Raw genomic sequence first — 19,481 nt, 5'->3', positions numbered from 1 at the left:
GAGTACTATGCAAGTATTTATGCTTTAGCATCTCGCATGAGTGTGAATGTTAACATGACAGTATGCTTGCCATGCGGCTATATGTTTACATGATATTACTGCTTGAATGCCTGTGGGTGAAGGTTGGATTGTTTGAGTTGGAACAACTCATTGAAATCCGTGTTTTTTTTTAGCCTACTTACGAGTAGCAAATTTCAAATCGTTTTCCAAACAAACGGATATGCAATGTTTCGTTCCAATCTAGGCGATTTGGTCTATACTTGTTTGCTGTGCGCACAACATAGTAATTCTAGGCTAATAACCGGAATAAGAACACATAACGTTTTCAAAAACGGATATCACGGCTAGTAGAGACCGATCTTCGGAACGGTTAGTAGAGGCCGATCTTCGGATAGGCGAGAGGGGGTGCTCATAGCTGACCTTCCCCAATCGTACCCAAGCTCCCGAGCCGAGGCAACTTTGGTGATGACGGACACGTAGCCTTTGGCACCGAGTCAGGGTTTCCTAAATTCCCCCAAAATAAAATATTTAGGTAGCGACTCTGTATCTGGCAAAGCAGTCCATGTTTGGCACTTCTTTTCTAAAAATCTGTTTTCTCAAAACGATTTGCCGGATTTGGACTCTTTGGTTCAGATTAAGGACCGTGACACAAATCGAGTCCGAACTGTAGCACGAGGGCCTCACGCGGGCGCGTCTACAGGTATGGTTTGATCTTGTCCTTATTTGTCTTTAAAGTAAATTCAGAGCTTCGAACTGAACAAGCTTATCCTTCGAATTTGGACTCGATCGTTTTAAATGAAACACTAAAAGAACCAACAATGAACCTTTCTAATTTATGGAATATAGTTAACAACTTTTGTTGATTTTCATTTAAAATTGGTGCTTCGAATTTAACAATCTTACCCCTTAAAGCTTGTTTCGATCATAACCAACATATGGTCATGGTTAGTATGATCAACCATTTTAAATTGACCTTTTTTGCTTCGAAGAACAGTCCATGCTATTTTTAGTCTAGAAAGAGAATCTTTCTTAAATATATATATAAACCAATTAATGGTTTTGATGTTTCGAACAGCAATTCAAATCCTTAAAGGATCTCAAATTTTGCTTCGAAGGACATTACTTTTATTAAGAGACCTAAAACAAGTCTTTAATCCCTTCGAAGTAAACGAATACTTGAGCATTCTTACATCTATAAGTATGAAATATACTTCGAAGCTGGCTTCTTAGTTTCGAAGCCGTTTATTATTTGACTTTTGGCGCCAAAATCTGGTTTCGAAGCCAAATACTATACTTCGAAGCTGGCTTCAACGTCTGGGATGTGTTTTTCCCTCCAAAAGTATCAATATTGAAAGAAACTCTTCGTATTTGTACTTTTAGTACTTAACGAATCACACGATATATCTTCCAGACATAAAAGCTTTTAAAACCCTTTTATTTCGTGCTCTGAAATCACTTGCTCGCTCAATACAGAAACCCTTTATCTCTACCGATCTTCCACTTATCTCTACTCCCTTTCCCAGCTTCGTCTTTTGAGGAAGCGTTCGATCAATGGCTTCTTTTTCATTGAAAGTACCAGTCGTAGAACGTGTGAGCCCGTCTGTAGTCCTGAAAAAAATCATTGATGCAGAATGTGAAAAGTATAAGGCTGGGGAGAAAAGCGCCATCGACGGACGCATCTTCATCTCTCGTCGTCATGAGCAACAAGACTATGTGCTTGGGCCTATATTCAAGGAGATTCTTGCTGAGCTTCTAGCTCCATATCCTCGTCTAGAAGACCATTGTCTCCTTTACGAGGGTGGCCTTGACTGGAGGAACTAGAGGACGAATCGCCCCTACCGATGCTGGCCCACAGTGAGACCGGAATGGCAAGAATGGTATGATTAGGATGTCCCTGGTAGGACTCTGGACCTTCAAGAACTTTGCCTTCTCGATGCCCTCCGATTATCTAGGTCAACTATCTTAGAGGACCCCTTCTTAATTCCTGCTACCCTGTGCTTTTGGAATCCTGTTTTTAATTTCTTCCAATTCAGATGTGGGATGATGGCCCCTACTGTTTTTGACATTTGCCATCTATTAGGATTATCTCTCATTGGAACCCCCATTGGACTAGATTATCCTGACCTAGCAGTCCCTTTTTCCCTCCCCTTTCTTAACTCATCCTATAGTGACTTTGTCAAGGCTGAGAATAGAAGAGAGAGTTCTGTGACCGATAGGGAATTCTTTTCTTTCTTACTATATTGGCTTTGCAAATTACTTTTCTGCAACTCCTCTCAAAGAATCATGCTTGAATTTGCCCCTCTCGCCAAAGCCCTTGTTTTACAGAAGAGGGTGGCTTTAGCTTCATACGTTCTGGGTCACATATATAGAGCCTGTTCTCTTTTCTGTGAGAAACCCTTAGATGCCAATCAAGGGGGGCCATTTTGGATTCTTCAGCTTTGGCTTTTTGCTTATTTCACTGAGTTACAATCCAAATGCTTTAAATTTTTTGAGCCAAACCCTCCTACTCATGGCATGAGGCTAGCCAATGCTTCCCTTTATCCTTCTACTTTTGCTTTTTACTTCTCTTTCTTCCACCGACTTCCAGTTTCTCCTCCTTCCTATTACTTTCGTCCCTTCGAACCCATGACCATTGGCCCATCTTGGTTGAAGAATTTCCTGAGTGATAGGATCTGTGCTTTACCTGCTCACAAAGACATATGGGCCTCTATTTTAATCCCTAGAGAATTATTCATTGGGACCATGAACCCCAGAGCTTACAAATGCATTGTTGAGCCCTACTGTCCTGCTCAATTTGCTAGACAATTTGGCTTCTCACAAGGGTTCCCAATACCTCTCTATAGTAACACCAATCTAAGTCTTACCACCAGGGATTTGAAAGTTCGTCGGTCCAGACTAGAAGAGGCAACTTCTAAGTTTATACAGGACTTGATCGATTTTGAGTATACCCCTTTTCTTCCTCAAGGTAACATGTTGAAAAGGTACCACAATTGGTGGGTGTCCAATATGGAAGTATATCTGGCCATTTCTCCTCAAGACTTACTGATGGTGTTGGATGTGCCCAAGCCTAAAGGAGCTGGAGTTGCTATTCCTTCCACTGTCCTTACCACTTCAGTTCCTGTGCCTGCTACTACACAGTCTGCTCCTGCTGCCTCAACTACTCCTAGAGTTACTCGAGCCGCCTCGAAGAAAGGTATATACCCTTGTCTCTTCTCCTTTTGCCTTATTTATAATGTTTTTAGCCTTATCTTTAGTTCTTCTTTTGCGAAGGTGGTGCGGATGCCTCATAGGGAGATTCTCCTCAGAAGACCCAGGCTCTAAATCTTCTCAAAAGCAAACGACAACAAAAGAAAATGAGACTTTTACTTGAGCCTGAAAAGGAAGTACCTGAGGTTCAAGCAGAAGAAGAAGAAGAAGAAGAAGAAACTCAAGAGCAAGAGTCACCCCTGAAAAGAAGGAAAAGAGTGACCGTCCCTTCTTCTGACTTGGTTCAAGGTGAGATAACAATATCGAGAAAAAATAAAAGAAAGATGACTGTCTCTCCTTCTGATTTTGTCGAAGATCCTGTATATGAGGCAGCTGCCAAGACAGTAGAGTAGGAACACTCTAAGGCCATAATCGTTTTCGAGAGAGCTGAGAAGAGACGGCAGCAACAATTTCTGAGAGATGAAGCTGCTGCTACTGATGCATTACAAAGGGAAACTGCAAGAAGGCAACAAATTACCGAACATTACTCCCTTCGTAGCTCTCCTATTATTGCCAACACTTCTGAAACAAGTAATTTCTTTTATGCTTATGCTGTTTTTCCTTGTCAAATTTTGGTATTGAAAATTGACATTACTTTACATTTCTTCCTTTTGCAGCAACAACTACTGAGCATATTCTTCCAATGAGGACTCCTTCAGTTTCAGTTGAAGTTGATCAGCTGCAGAACATGAGGACTATTCAAATCATCCTTCCACTTCCCAAGCCTGCATTTGATGTACCCTCCTTGAGACCAAGCATTCCTAAATTCCTTTCTTTTGGTTTGACTCCATATCTTCCCCATCTGACCTTTGACCCACCTCAATTCGGTTTTCTTTTGAACCTTGCTCTTCCTCCTTCTTCCAAGGAAATTCCAACTGCTACTCCATCTCTGATGGCAGTTGATTCTCCTATAAAGGGTACTGGCAGCTCTCCAACCCATGGTTTATTACCTCTGCCTTGTTCCAGCCCCTCTTCCCTTGACTTATTGGTGGCTAGGACTATAGAGACTGCTAAAGATGCTTCACCCATTTCTCCTATCCCTATGCAGTTCTCTGTGCGTTCCACCACAACTCTCTCTGCGCCCCTCATGTCTACGGATAAGGTTGATATCTTTGAAGCAAGACTAGCCAGTCTATTCGACATACCCTCTACCTCTCCAATAGCAATGATGAAGTTGAGCCATTAGTCTTGGCTAACTCCTTGCTAGAAATTCTTGAAAGCTCCTCTTCCTCCAGTAGCAAGCCTTCTGAACCCCTAATGGACTTAGACACCTGCTTGGAATTATTAATCTTTTTTTCGAGGATCCCTTTTGAGGCTTTACAAAGGCCTATAATAAGAAATGGGTTCCTTCAGTGCTGCAAAGTTGCTGAGCAGTCCGACATGAATGTCTCAAATCATCTATCTCAGGCAGCAGCTACCATCGACTTCTACATCAACATTTGCCATGCTGCCAAGGCTACAGAGGAGAAATTAGTGAGAGACCAGAGCTTTGTTTCCACAGTACATGCTGAAGACTCAAGGCTAAAGGAACAATATTCCTCTGTCTCCCATTTTCGAACTTAACTATTGGAGAGGAAAGCTCAACTTGAGGAGGAGCTATCTGCAGTAAACCAGGCCTTAATTTGAACTGACACCAAAACTGCAAATCACCAACCAAGGATTGGCCGATCGAAAGGAGGAAATGACTGCAGCTATTCAGTTGTTTTCATCATTTAACAATAGGAAATCTGTTGTAAAAGAACAATTAAGACATTGTAATGATTTTTGGGCCAATTTATGGCAAAATGTACTCAACTCTTTATGAAAAAATAAATTCTGATTTATCATTTGAGTACTCTTGTGTTCTTTTGCTTGACATTTATTCTATTCCTTGTGTTTCCCAAATAGTTGGAAAATAAGGCTTCAAATATCTGCCATTAATCTTTTTGGGATGTATGTATCCATTCAAATTTCTCAAATGGTATGCTCCGAAAGGCAGGACTCTATGAATTTGATATGGTTCTTCCCAGTTAGGTGACCATTTACCAAACTTATGGCTTTTAATTCCTATTGGGAGTATTGTCTTCCATGCCAAATCACCTTCATCGAAGCCAATGTGTTTGACTTTCTTATTGTAATTTTTGGCTGCTTTCTTCTTTTGAAAGAGAATGCTATTTAATGCTAGAATTCTGGCTTCATCTATTCCTTCTAATTCTAAGCACATACTCTGATAGTATTGCTCAGGATCTAGCTGGTCTTGGCATCTTACCCTCAAAGACTTAACATTAATTTCTACAGGCAACACAGTATCATGCCCATACACCAAGGCATAAGGAGTAACTTCTGTGCTTGACCTTGGGAAGTTCTATAAGCTCACAATACATCCAACAATAAGTTATACCAATCCCTAGGATTGTCTTCCATAACCTTTTATATTCCTTTCTTCAAGAACTTATTGGATGATTTAGCCTGGCCGTTGGCTTGTGTATAATAGGGGATGGAATTAACAAGGCTAATTCCAAACTCTGCCACAAAAGACTTCACCATTTTCCCATCGAACACAGTCCCATTATTAACAGTTATAGTTTGTGGGATGCCAAACCTATGGACTAAATCCTTGATGAATCCAATGACCTCAGTCTGGTCTACAGCCTTGTATGGCTTAGCTTCGACCCACTTGGTGAAGTAATCAGTAGCCATTAAAATGAAACAATGATGCTTCGAAGAGGGTGGGTGTATTTTCCCCATCATATCCATGGTCCATCCTCTGAATGGCCAAGGCTTTACTACTGCATGCAGGTTAGTTATGGGCACATGCCTTATTGTGCCATGCTTTTGACATGCCTGGCAACCCTTTGCATATTCTATGCAGTCTTTAAGAATAGTTGGCCAATAGTAGGAATGCCTTCGAAGCAACCATCTCATTTTTATACCAGGCTGATGAGCACCACAGATGCCTTCATGAACCTCAGCCATAGCTGTTAATGCTTCTTTTGGGCCTAAACATTCCAACAATAAACCATCTCCCCCCCTTTTGTAGAGAGCATTGCTATATATGATGTATTGCAGAGATTGCAATTTAATTTTTCTGCTGGCCTTCGAGGATGGGCCAGCCAAGTACTGCATTATTAGATGCCTCCAATCTTGTTCCTGTAAGTCATTATGATTGACTTCCAGGACCACATTCCTTTTATTTAAGGGTGGTATAGATATCCGGTATGTTGTTTGGCTTATGTCCCTTTGAGTATTATCCCTTCTCTTGAAATTCGAAGCTTTCTAGGCCACATCATTAGCTCTATTATTCAAGAATCTTGGGACATGAGTTACATTTGCTATTTGAAATTGAGAAAGCATATGTAATGCAACAACATAGTATGGCAACATGCTTATACTTTGACATTTGAAAATCCCTTTCACTTGGTTAACCACCAATTGAGAATCTCCAAATATGTCAACTGCATGAACTTGTAATCCAATAAGAATTTCCAATCCCACTATTAAAGCTTCATATTCAACTTGATTATTAGAACAAGTAATTTCGTCCACTCTGAAACCATGTGTGGTTTCTATTCCTTGTGGTGACTTAATCACTATATCAATTCCAGTTAGGCCATTGGCTTTTGATCCATCGAACCACATTTGCCATGGCTCAACACTAGCCATACCAAGTTCCATTAGCTCTTGGCTCTCTGTTTGAGATGGATGGTCTGCCAAAAAATTGGCTAAAACTTGTCCTTTCACTGCCTTTTGGGGAACATATTCCAAATGAAATTCTGACAAGGCTAATATCCATTTGGCAATTCTTTCCCTCAACATAGGTCTAGACCATCCTGGCTAAAACTTGCCAATTCTTTCCATTATTTCTTGGCTCTCTGCTTAACCATCCTGCCTTGATTTCCAATTACATCTCTTTGGGTAAACACTTCCCTAGGTTTATTCTGAATCACAAACCAATCTGGGACCCCAGGTACCCACGAACCTACTGACCCTGCCGTTGAACTGTTTCTTTCCTCCTTCGAAACCATCTTCGAAGCTGGCTGCGAAGGCCACTGCTTAGCCCTGGCTTCTTGTTTTGGGCCTAACTCAGGCCTTTGATGAAGGTAGCCACTTTCTGTTCCGCGCGATACTAGTTTAGGGGGCCAATCTCTGGCTCTGATCCCACCAACTGAGCCCCTCTCTGACCTCCTTTCAGAATGATTGTTCTCCACTCTGTAATAGTTAGGTGGCCTGGACTCATGTAAAGGCCTCTTGCCCTTGGAATGCATTATATCAGCTGTTGGTTCAACCCTCAATGGCTGCTGCCTAACACCAGATGGATATGGCCTTTTATATTAAGCATTGGTTGGTTTAGGACGTCTCTGCACATCCTTGTAATATTGCTTCCCATCAATTGGAAGTCCTTTCAACCACTTGTAGCTTAGTCTGCACCTAGGACACATCCTTTGCATTACAGCTGCCTCTAAGGAATCGTCATCCAGTGCTTCTTCATCAGAGTCTTCCCTCTGGTGTGAGAACCTTGTCCAATAGCTGGTAGATTTCCAGTGTCTTTCTTGATAGTTGTTTGGTTGGCCACATGCATCTGCACATTGACTTCTTCCAATTCTTTCAAAGACAGGTTCTGAAAATCTAGAGTAATGACATTGACTGCCACCTCTCCAATTTCTGGAAATGGATTACTGTCGATCCCCGTGGCTTTTTCAGCTTTGGCTGGGAATTTCAAACTTTCTTTCCGAATTTGTTCTTGGATCCTGTCTCAAAAAACAATACAGTTCTTAATCGAGTGAGACCAAGAGTTATGCCATTTACAATATACTTTTCCTTTAAGTTCATCAAGAGATGAAATTTTAACTCCTTTTGGTAACTTAAGGAAATTGACCGCAAACAAATGATCAAAAATGTCATCTGCCTTAGTTAAATCGAAAGAGTATTTCCTGTGAAGGTCTTTCTTTTTAAATTGCTGGTCAATTGTTGTATCCTTATGAATTAATGCTTCACAGATCACAGGTTCCTTCCCCACAATCTCTGCTGCATCGATCTCATAATTAAGATCTCTATAATATATCTTGTACGATGCATTATTTCGATCTTGTTCCTTCTCTAGTAATGCTTTGTATCTAGACACCTTATAAGTGAGTTCCACTAAGTCTCTGAATTCAGTTGAGTCAAACTTATTTCGAAGCTTAAACTCTAAGCCATTTTGAGCCAATCTCACGAATTCTGGCTCTGGCAGGATGACTCTACATTTATTTCGAGTCCTTTTAAATCTGGCAATAAAATGAGTGGCCTTCTCGTCAGGCCTTTGACTCAATCTTGCCAAGTCTGCCATGAAAACCTCTGGCTCTAATTGGAAGAATTAGAAGAATTCGTCAAGCCTTTGACTCAATTTTGACTTCCAGGACCACATTCCTTTTATTTAAGGGTGGTGTAGATTTCTGGTATGTTGTTTGGCTTATGTCCCTTTGAGTATTATCCCTTCTCTTGAAATTTGAAACTTTCTGAGCCACATCATTAGCTCTATTATTCAAGAATCTTGGGACATGAGTTACATTTACATTTGCTATTTCAACTGCATGAACTTGTAATCCAATAAGAATTTCCAATCCCATTATTAAGGCTTCATATTCAGCTTGATTATTAGAACAAGTAATTTCATCCACTCTGAAACCATGTGTGGTTTCTATTCCTTGTGGTGACTTAATCACTATACCAATTCCAGTTAGGCCATTGGCTTTCAATCCATCGAACCACATTTGCCATGGCTCAACACTAGCCATACCAAGTTCCATTATCTCTTGGCTCTCTGTTTGAGATGGATGGTCTGCCAAAAAATTGGCTAAAACTTGTCCTTTCACTGCCTTTTGGGGAACATATTCTAAATGAAATTCTAACAAGGCTAATATCCATTTGCCAATTCTTCCCCTTAACATAGGTCTAGATAACATATACTTAACCAAATCTGTGGTTGCAATTACCAAGACAGTTGTAGACAAAAGATAATATCTTAATTTCATTGCAGCAAAATACAATGAAATTAAGATATTCTAAATCACAAACCAATCTGGGACCCCAGGTATCCACGAACCTACTGACCCTGCCGTTGAACTGCTTCTTTCCTCCTTCGAAGCCATCTTCGAAGCTGGCTGCGAAGGCCACTGCTTGGCCCTAGCTTCTTGTTTTGGGCCTAACTCAGGCCTTTGATGAAGGTAGCCACTTTCTGTTCTGCGCAATACTAGTCTAGGGGGCCAATCTCTGGCTCTGATCCCACCAATTGAGCCCCTCTCTGACCTCCTTTCAGAATGATTGTTCTCCACTCTGTAATAGTTAGGTGGCCTGGACTCATGTAAAGGCCTCTTGCCCTTGGAATGCATTATATCAACTGTTGGTTCAACCCTCAATGGCTGCTGCCTAACACCAGATGGATATGGCCTTTTATATTAAGCATTGGTTGGTTTATGACGTCTCTGCACATCCTTGTAATATTGCTTCCCATCAATTGGAAGTCCTTTCAACCACTTGTAGCTTAGTCTGCACCTAGGACACATCCTTTGCATTACAGCTGCCTCTAAGGAATCGTCATCCAGTGCTTCTTCATCAGAGTCTTCCCTCTGGTGTGAGAAACCTTGTCCAATAGCTGGTAGATTTCCAGTGTCTTTCTTGATAGTTGCCTGGTTGGCCGCATGCATCAGCACATTGACTTCTTCCAATTCTTTCAAAGACAAGTTCTGAAAATCTGGCGTAATGACATTGGCTGCCACCTCTCCAATTTCTGGAAATGGATTACTGTCGATCCCCGTGGCTTTTTCAGCTTTGGCTGGGAATTTCAAACTTCCTTTTCGAATTTGTTCTTGGATCCTGTCTCAAAAAACAATACAGTTCTTAGTCGAGTGAGACCAAGAGTTATGCCATTTGCAATATACTTTTCTTTTAAGTTCATCAAGAGATGAAATTTTAACTCCTTTTGGTAACTTAAGGAAATTGACTGCAAACAAATGATCAAAAATGTCATCGGTCTTAGTTAAATCGAAAGAGTATTTCCTGTGAAGGTCTTTCTTTTTAAATTGCTGGTCAATTGTTGTATCCTTATGAATTAATGCTTCATAGATCACAGGTTCCTTCCCCACAATCTCTGCTGCATCGATCTCATAATTAGGATTTCTATAATATGTCTTGTACGATGCATTATTTCGATCTTGTTCCTCCTCTAGTAATGCTTTGTATTTAGACACCTTATAAGTGAGTTCCACTAAGTCGCTGAACTCAGTTAAGTCAAACTTCTTTCGAAGCCTAAACTCTAAGCCATTTTGAGCCAATCTCACGAATTCTGGCTCTAGTAGGATGACTCTACATTTATTTCGAGCCCTTTTAAATCTGGTAATACACTGAGTGACCTTTTCATCAGGCCTTTGACTCAATCTTGCCAAGTCTGCCATGGAAACCTTTGGCTCTGATTGGAAGAATTGGGCATGAAATGCCTCTTCCATTTGTTGCCAAGTTTGGATAGAGCCAGGTGTAAGGCTAATATACCATACAAATGCTCCCCCAGTTAGGGAATTTGGGGATAACCTTAACTTTATATAGTCATTATTAGTAAATTCACCGCATTGAGCAGCAAACCTAGCAATATGTTCCACTGTTGATTGGTTTCCATTCCCATAAAAAAGGGCATAATCTGGTATCCTGAAACCTCTTGGGTATTCATGTACCCTGTCCACCCATTCTGGGTACGGTTTCCTGTACACTGGAGTCTGGACCCCCCGAACCATTGGTCCACACATCTCTTTAACAATGTCAGCAATTTGGTCCCTAGGGACCATATTTTGTGCCTGTTGAACCACTACTAGAGAGGCAAACACAGGATTTGGTGGGTAAACTTGTGTCTGTGGTCCTCTTGGTCCATAAGGTTGTATATTTGGGACTGGTTATCCCTGCGGTACAGGTTGCTGTTGGGGGTGTGAGTAACCCCTTTGAGCCTGTCCTACGAAAGGACCTGCGAAAGGTGCTGGAACTGGTGTTGTGTCTCTTCCATTTGTAGGAAAACCTTCCAACCCCCAGGTATAAATTCGAATAAGGGATTAGTGAAACTCCTTGTGCTAGGTATGGCTTCGAACATGGGATTTGGAACCATTCTTATGCCATTTTCTTATACTGGGCCAGATCTACCAAATTACATGGCTTCACTGTTAAGTACTGAGGCATTTTGACCTGCTATAGGCCTCGGAATAGGCTCGTACCAAGATTGAGGTAATGGTCTTTCACAGTTCTGATTACTAGTTTGACCATTGGAATGTCCATTAACTTGCATAGGCTGTTTATCTCTAGCCAATCTTTGCTGCGGGACATTCGAAACTTCCTCCATGTGTCTTACGTTTGTTAATTGGTGGTTATTCATTCGATCCGTAAAGGATGTTGCCCACCTTTCCATTGTGTTCATTAATTACTGTTCCATTGCATCTATTAAGCCACCCCATGGATTTCTTGGCTGAGTAGATGGGACAGTGGATGGTCCAATTCCTTGATCTCGTCCAACATTACGAACATGTGGTACTTGTTCTGAAGTACTGGTCTGTTCGACCATAGGTTTTGATAAAATAGGAATTTTCACAGGATGTGTTATCACATTATACTCTAGATTAGGTATCTCTACCTCTCCTTCCACGCCTTTTTCCAAGCGTTCATTTTCTCCTTGTCTCCTACGTCTAACTATTTCAATTAGTCCCACCGGGCGTGCCAAAAATATATGCTGGCTTTTTGGCTTTCGAAGGGTATTATTGTAATTGCGAGCGTGCCAGCAAGGATCAATCAGTCCTTACAGAAAATTAATTGCCAACCAATTATCAGACGATTGCGTTTTAGTTCTTTCAACCTCAATGACGAGGACTTTTATTGGTGGCTTGATTTAGGAGAATTAAGCAAAATAACAATTAAATGAAGAACAGTTGAAGTATTTCATTAACATGAAAAAACTTACAATGATTCAAACTCAGCCTCGTAGAGGTTTACAGCAACAATTTACTTGAAACTACTCCTATGAACGAAGTGCAGTGCAGGAATTTAAAGTACAGAAAATGTAAGACTGGAAATGTAAAACTGAAATAAGTATAATAAGACTGGTTTTTTGCATCTGAGTCAGAGGGCTTTTTCTGGGGACTTCTCAGTTATTTATACTGCTCAAGGATGACCATCGAATTGCATTTCTAACCGTCGAACTGCTCCTCTATGATCGCTGATCATGTTGCCTCAAGATTAGCTCCATTACGCCATTACTTGCAGTTAGGCTTCCCTCCTCAATTTGAATTTGAAATGTGAGTAACTGTTAAAGCCACATCACCTTGCATCTCTTTGTTGATCCACTGCTACTCAGATCTCGTAATAACCAATACTAATTGCCACGTGTACGATCAGGATCGAAGACTTGAATAGTCTTCCCATATTGTCCTTATTTTGCCACCCATCGAATTGTAATTAGCTTATACAAAATATGTAGCCAACAACCACCTTTTATTATAGAAGGTACTACCTGAAAAACAAAGAGAGTAGCATAAGAAATATGAGATCTTGTAATTTCTTTTTGCCTTTCATAATTATCATATAAAAAGTATATTTTCATTTTACCTGTGTATTAGAAAGTGGTCTTCCTTTCCAAGGCTGTTGCAAAACTAGAAATATGATGGCTGGTGGAGCGAGACAAGTGAAGATAAAAGGTACAATTGAAGCTCCTGTCTGAGACAAGTAGTGGTACATGGAGTAAACTGACCATATTATGTGGATTATTGGCAATGGACTACAAGTAAACAAGGCATTCAGTGAAAACCACTTGAGGCTACCAAGAAAAGACAGGTATAAAATATGTGAAAGAGATTGAGGAGAAGAAAAAGCTATGATTTAGCATATAATTATGACAAAGCTCACTAGTCTTGTGATATGTCGTTCCAATATACCAATTAATATTATCATCAAATAACCACAATATGCCATCACATTGATGAGCGTCTAACCCAATATTAACATCTTCACCGACTCAAAGGCAAATATGTAAAGGCATCAGTTAGTTTGCAAACTATCAAGATATTACATATGATATGAGAGGACCACAAATCGCTATATGTATTTAGTTTCAAAATCCGATGAACAACCAAAAACTCAATACAACATTAGTATTCAATACATAACTTTATATTTCCTTACTACAATGAAGGCCTAAGAAAACAACCAAAACCATGAAAGTCTAAACTAATGCCTTATGGAAACACCCAACAACATTCTCCCCCAATTTGGCACCAAACAAAATGCCCCGAAAAAGAAGGCAACCCAACTGTGAAATTTGCAGCAAGACCATACAGTGTCCAAGAGAATTATAACAAAACAATAATATGAATCTTTAAATTTTAATTGTTCAAACTCCATGTAAATACAAAAGCCATAGTTAACGGAATCTGCAGCAATTAATTGGCTTTTCTCGGGAACCAAACAGAAGGGGTTAGGGCTAGAATGTGGATTGTGGGTAATGTAGCAAAGCAAATCAAATCATAAAAAAAGGGGACTAGGTTTACCTGAACGTAACGGGATTAGCAGAACCTTGATCTTCTGAATTCTGCTTTGGGTAAATCATCTTTGCAGTAGAAGTTGTGTCACTTTCTCGATCTCTACTACGAAATGTTGCTTCAAGAAGCTATACATACATGTCTATCATCCAACTATTATTACAGGTAATTCATTGCTTTTTCTACTTTAGCAAGCAGAGACAAAGGAACTCTCTCTCTCTCTCTCTCTCTCTCTTTGGCTCCTGTGCAAGGTTGAGGTCGTTGTGGGCTGGGCTTTCTTAGGCCGCACTTCAAATAACGCATTCCTGGATTAGGCCTATACTCCTCCCATAAAGGATTAGGCCCATACCAGATCAAAATTATTAAAAAAAGAAAAAGAAAAAAGGAAATGAGTAGGTGGGTGGCTTTATTATCTTGATAATAGTGGATTAATAATATATTTTTTTAATGATAAATGCATATGTTATTGATTTTTTTATCATTGTTTATATTATTTTCTATTCATAAATACTCATTGTTGGTTTTTTTATTATTTAGAAATAATTATTAAGTAATTAATGAAAACAAATAATATCTTGTCATATAATCTGGTGATATAAAATAGTAAAAAACAGTAATATATAGTAGTGCTTATGAATAGATCAACCTAAATCAAATTTTGTGCTCTAATCATGTGGAATTGGTTCTTATTTTTCATCATTCTAATTTATTAATTACTATATTAGTTAAATTTAATAGATTCATATTATTTGAATAGACATAAATAAATATATAGATAGACAGATAGATAGATAGATAATTAGCGGTGAATTCAGGCTATATATGGAACTTGGAGAGAGAGAGAAAAAGGAGTCATATTTTAGCATTTTACACATAATTCATGGATGCCCTAATAAAATTCTTTTACTTTCATGCTACATTTAATATTCCTCTTTTTAAATGTGTTTGTTCATAACTGACATAGGTGGGCCCATAGGGGTCTTTGACCCGCCACTTAAGGCCCAATCCATGATTCAAATACTAAAGCTCAACGTTCTTGGAACCCAGCGTTGCACCAAGGACTAATAACATCCAGACACTTGTCAAGAGAAGAACCAGCCACATAAGCAGACAATGATCCTGTAGAGTTATTGCACCACACATTAGCCATTAATGAGGTTCCCTGCAGCATTTATTACGATAACCTCTTCACGACGGAACATAATAGTCTCACCATGAACAAGGCAAGCTAGAACATAGGCTTTCGGCAAACATGACAGGTCGAAGTGGACAAGGAAATGATGAGCAAATGATATAAGCAGGCTTTTAAGACAAGGAGAAGGTTAAGTTCTTTATCACCATCCTATCTCTATACTCCGTTGATCTCTCCTCTCTAACTTGTTCATCGAAGGGTTCGTTGGAGGACTCCCGTTCCCCGTTGAACTCTCGTGCAAGTTTCTCAGCGTACTAGCGATCGGACAACTGTGTGGGAGGCCTGGATCAGCCTGACCCGTTATTCAAAGATAAATAGTATCATTAGTTGGCGCCGTCTGTGGGAAACCTTTCGCTCCGTGTGTCAACTGTGCTCATTGTCGCCGAAGACCCATTCCCGATAATCCCCACCTGTCACCCAGCAAGGTGGATGGGTCCACCACTACTTAGGGGAGCGGTAGCCTCACACCACCCCGCAGTGCCTCCTCGTATAGCGTAAACCCCATCGGCCGCGCATCCAACACCCTCTCCTTTGATGTGGGCAGCATCAGCTCTATCTCCATGGGGATTTGGTACTTCTTTCATACCTCCTCCAACTTCACCGCCGTAAACGTGGATTTGTCGGCCATGGTATGCCAGTGGTCTGGCTCCACTTGGCTAATGGGCTTAGCAGCTACGATCATCGTCGTCGGATGAGCCCGCACCGCTTGAGCAGGTCCCCTCTCCTCCCTTCGCTTCACTCGATATTGTTCCGCCAACTCCACCGCGTCGTCATCTCCTAACGAGTCAAGCCTTGCGGCTGGCACTTCATCTCGGGCCATTTCTTCTTCGTGTCTACGTATTGTTTCGGATGCTGGCACAAGGAAGTTCACAAAGTGTTGCAGAGGCGTGTCACACGAGACAAATGAGTTCACCTCAGGGATGTGTTGGTTTTTTGCGATGAGGTAGGTAAAGCGAATAACTTCAAGTCAAGATTAAACTTCCCCAGTTTGAAAAATTTAGAAAACTCCTGCCCCTGCCTTTTCACTGCCCTATATCACCCCTGTCCCTTCACTTCTTACTAACGCGTCACCTCCCCCATTAAAGGATTATGCCACGTGTACGATCACAATCCACCACTCTCTTCCCCTTCCCTATCTATTCCACTTCACATTATCACGTGCCCCGCCGCTCCTCGAGCCCCGTGCACCGCCCTTTCCCCTTCCACTCGGTCACCCTTCGCGGTCAGCCCGCCTTCCGATCAATCCTTCCACTCGGTCACCCTTCGCAGTCGGCTCTACTAACCCGGTTTTCTCTCACACAACCACCTCCTACCCCCGTCTTCTTCCTTATTCCCTTCGTTAGACTGAAGCTGCACTTGGGAATGTGGGACTACTGACATAGGTGGGCCCATAGGGGTCTTTGACCCACCACTTAAGGCCCAATCCATGATTCAAATACTAAAGCCCAACGTTCTTGGAACCCAGCGTTGCATCAAGGGCCAATGACATCCAGACACTTGTCAAGAGAAGAACCAGCCACATAAGCAGACAAAGATCTTGCAGAGTTATTGTACCACACATCAGCCATTAATGAGGTTCCCTGCAGCATTTATTACGATAGCCCTGTCACGACGGAACAGGACAGCCTCATCATGAACAAGGCAAGCTAGAACATAGACTTTTGGCAAACATGACAGGCCGAAGTGGATAAGGAAATGATGAGCAAATGATATAAGCAAGCTTCTAAGACAATGAGAAGGTTAAGTTCTTTATCACCATCCTATCTCTATACTCCGTTGATCTCTCCTTTCTAACTTGTTCGTCGGAGGGTTCGTTGGGGGACTCCTGTTCCTCGTTGAACTCTCGTACAAGTTTCTCAGCAGACTAGCGATCGGACAACTGTGTGGGAGGCCTGGATCAGCTTGACCTGTTATTCAAAGATAAATAGTATCATCAATAACCAAAGTAATGTATTTGGAATAATAGCATTTAAGAGGATGCATATGTGGAAAATGTACGGGAAAGAAATAAACCTTCTCGTATAATCCTGTTGATCAAGTCTGCGCTCCTCCGTACGTCGTCGCTTTATCACCTGAAAACACAAACGTGAGCTAGCCGGCGGGTGTGTGCCGGAAACCTCTCCGATGCCTAAGTCAGTAAGCTTGACAAATAGACAAAAGCTCTGTGTATTCAGAAAACAAAGTTGTGTTACCTCTCCAAAGGTGATGTTTGTGAGTTTTTATAGGTTTCGTGTGGCACAATCCTAGTAGGACTTTTACTCCTCCATGTAGAGTCCTCCTAGGATTCATACTTCTGAAAGATAATGTTTATCCTTCAACACCCCCTCACTGCTTAAACCAAGTGAGATGGTTCTACCATGGTAGGTTTCTAATAGGACCGAGGTAATCATGGCTATGTTGAGCCGCCCTGAACTATCCTTAGTTCGGTTCTTCCTTTCACTACACCTTATCTCGGTTCTCTCATGTACAAACCATGGTGTGATTAGACCGAGCTACCGAATAGTAAGGTTCTGACCATTCTAACCACAATACGCCATGACCGGGCTAACTCTGAGACCGGACTAACTTCAAAGCGTCTTTAAACCGGACTAATCTTCAAGTCTCCTCCGGACCGGACTAGCTTCGGGGCTCTAGGACCGGACTAACTTCAAAGTCTTTTTACTCAGCCCTTCGTATTGTGGCCCATGACGGCCCATTACCCAGCTCGGCCCAATTTTCATATAAATTACCCTCTCAATTGCCCCTTAATTCCATCTGCGTAGCATGATAGGGATTACCTGTTTTATCAGCCGAGTTAAGGTCTTTAAGCCTTTCCAGCCGAGCTAAAATCCTTTAGCTTTTCCAGCCGAGCTAAAACCCTTTAGCTTTTCCAATCGAGCTAAAACCCTTTAGCCTATCCAACCGAGCTAAATTCACGCCGGGCTCTAGCTGTCCGGTCAAAACGTCTCTTCAATCACAGTAACTGAATCGCTTCTTATTCCAATGACACGTGGCAGCCACTGATTGGCTCAATACAGCTATCACGCCGTCTTCATACTCCGTGTTTTTTGAACAGTCCCGCCCAAATTTTGGGCTTTCTAACAAAAACAAATCCTAAGGCAAAAATCCCCCACTTCTACTATTCATCCTCTTCCTTCTCTCTGAGTTCTCACTATTCTTCGTCTTCTGAAAGAGCTCGTGTTTTGCTGCTGCCTTTTGCTTCCATCCTCTAAGCTCTTTGATCTTCATCAGGTAAGTACTGCACCTCTATCTTGCTTTCCTTGTTTTCATACCTTGTTTTGTGGTTTTTGCATTTGCTTTCTCTCATTCTTGGCACACTGTTTCTGTTTTTGCAAAACATATATTCTTGCTCCACCTTGCGTTTTCTAGGAAAAACTTCATAAGAACCTTATGAACTTCATGAAGTAATCTATAAAATAGTGTTTGATCCACAATTACCATATAACTGAACTAAAGAGTAGTTTATAGTCGATGTCCTTCTATCAGAGACTTTAACCGAACTAGCACTCCATGTTGGTACCAGTAGTTTGAATAAGTCAAACCACTTTTAGCCGAGGTAAACGACCCGAACTAAGTCCGAACGTAGCATAATGAAATCTTATCGTTCGGCCGAGCTAGGTCTTTGGGGCTAAGCCAGCTTTCTAAGTTTTTAGACCGAACTCAGAAAGCTGCCTCTAGAGGCATAACCGATATGACTGAGCCTTCTCTTTAACCGAGATAACGAATCGCTTTGCCAAGACCGAGCTATCGAACCGCCTGCTTAATCCAAGCTACTAAGCATCTTGTTGAAACCAAGATAGAACCTATAGCATCCCACACACCCAAAGTGGGACTCCTATTCTTGCTTTCATTTTGTAGCACGGTCCAATGACCTGTGCTTAACCCCTTTGTTTTCCACTTTGCAGACTTAGGTTGCCCAGACACTCCACTGCACGCCCAGCCGAGCTACTGAGCACAATTTTGCGACCGAACTAATTTATCCATAATTTAAAAAATAAATGGGGAAGTATAGGTTTTTGGTAGAAACCCCTGGTGGCCTGGCCAAATTCCGAAGGGATTACAACATCCCTGACGATGCCCAGCTTATTCTGGCCGAACAAGATACCCTTCCATGGGAAAAACAGGGCTATGTACCTTTCACCCTCCTATCAATAATAGAAACCGGACTAAGATTCCCTGTTCAACCCTTGATTTGTGAATTTCTAAGACAAACCAGAATATGCCCAACTCAGCTTTCCACTAATTCTTACCGTATAATAATGGGTATAGCCGAACTAAACCGCCGAGCCGGTCTTAACCTCTTTCTAGCTGAAATATTCCACCAATACTCCATTGGCTCCAAAGATGACGGCTGGGTCTACTACCTTAGGATACGCCGTCGTAGAGAAAAAATAATAAAAGATACGCCGGATAAGGACTTAAACGATAATGACTTTTTCTGGGTGTCTGGCAATTTTGAAGACCAGCAAGCCCAGATCCCTGGCCAAAGTATAAACTGGAATAAAGGAGAACCTGGTATAATT

Source organism: Camellia sinensis, chromosome 1 (assembly GCF_055761805.1).
Source record: "Camellia sinensis isolate YWXY chromosome 1, ASM5576180v1, whole genome shotgun sequence".
Taxonomy (NCBI): domain Eukaryota; kingdom Viridiplantae; phylum Streptophyta; class Magnoliopsida; order Ericales; family Theaceae; genus Camellia; species Camellia sinensis.
Note: the sequence above shows the minus strand (reverse complement) of the source record.